This window comes from Acyrthosiphon pisum, chromosome X (genome assembly GCF_005508785.2).
Source record: "Acyrthosiphon pisum isolate AL4f chromosome X, pea_aphid_22Mar2018_4r6ur, whole genome shotgun sequence".
NCBI lineage: Eukaryota > Metazoa > Arthropoda > Insecta > Hemiptera > Aphididae > Acyrthosiphon > Acyrthosiphon pisum.
In genome coordinates this window covers 40,361,395-40,363,127 of record NC_042493.1, presented here as the reverse complement: position 1 = coordinate 40,363,127, position 1,733 = coordinate 40,361,395, and positions in this window count along the sequence as shown.

Sequence of the window (1,733 nt, the reverse complement as noted above, 5' to 3'; positions counted from 1 at the left end):
TTTTGTGAAAATCGATTTTGCGTAAAAATTCCCGTTTTTCCTTAATTTTTCTTTTGTTTTTCCCGGCGCTTTTGAAAACCACTGGAAAATTTAAATTTTGACCTCCCCAATGCACCAACGATATTCACTTTCTGATCGAACAAGATACTGAAGTTGAAAATCGTAGCATTATTTCGACTACTTATCGTGTACACAGACACAAAAAAAAATAAAAAAATAAATAAAAAATTAAAAAAAAAATAAAAAAACACACATCATTGTAAAATCAATACATTCATCGTTCCACTCAGAATCTAAAAAAATGTTACAATTTTTAAACACTAACTTTGAGCACGGCGATAAACTGAACAAGAATACAAGGCGATTACCAATTCAGATGTGACAATTTATTATTTAAGTCAATGTTATTATAATATGTTAATGACAATTTTATACCATTAAATCATATTAGTTAATAGTTTCCATACTGCAACAAAACTTGACATGTTATAACGTGTCACTATGCAATTAGGAGTGTTTATACTATATGCAATATTTAAATGTTATTTTAAGATCAGCATTTCGTTGTATTTGTCCACAAAATATAATTTATGAAAAAATAAACGAATACACTAATTATATTTAACATGAATAAAATTTGTATTTCAAATTAAGAACTCATGGGGCACATTGTTTTTTGAAAAAATATAATTAATATATATATTTAATAAAACATTCATATGTTCACAATAATATTATAACATTTTAAATTAAATTTGTATATAAAATATTAAAATATAAGTTCAAATTAATTCCTAATTGTATAATATTTGAATATACATACTAAATAGTAAATACACAAGTATATGACATAATATTGTATTGCATTAAACAACAAAAACAATTTAGTAAATTAAAATTAATATTAAATAAGGTCTTAGTACATTTTTATAAATCAATTGTTCATATATTTAGTGATAGATGATCTAATACTCTGAAGTTACTCTTAAACGAATTGTCATACGAGAGTTGTTTAATTTAATGAACTGATAACTAGGAGCTCATGGGAGTTGACTCCCCGAGTCAACTCATTTGAGTGAACTGAGTATTTTAACTGATAATTTCAAAACTGCTTGATTTTTTTAAATTAAAAACCTATTTTTGAGATCATCTAATACATTGTCAAGCAAAGGAATGTAAATTGACACTCTGTAATAATCCTCTATAGTACTTGTTTGGTAATTTGATCTTGCAGTTTGACGACATACTATTCGAGGCTTTTTTATTTCTATATCATGCTTTATCATTTCTTTTTTGCAAACTTCAAATTTTAAGTTGAATTCCTCAGAGCAATTGGTTCTTTTATTTTCCAAGTTATCAATGACATCATGCATAGTTTCTGTAGAATTACTTATATCCGAGTTGACATTTTGTCCACTCATAATTGAAGGGTGGATGTCATTACAGAACAGCCATCTGTAGCAATTCCAACACAATTTAAGAAATCTAAATTTAACTCTTTAAGTATGGATACTATTGTTTTTCCTAAAACTTCACCTGTCAATTTTGGTTCTAATATAGTTGAATTTATATCCACAACTTCATCATCTTCACTATCATTATTTGAGGAAAAAGCATGTTTATGACAGTCAATGAATGCTATAAAATTCTCTTTTGTAACACCCTTATGGATGTACCTTAAAATGAGACTCATCTGTGAAGTATGACTAATGTCTGTGGTCTCATCAAAAATG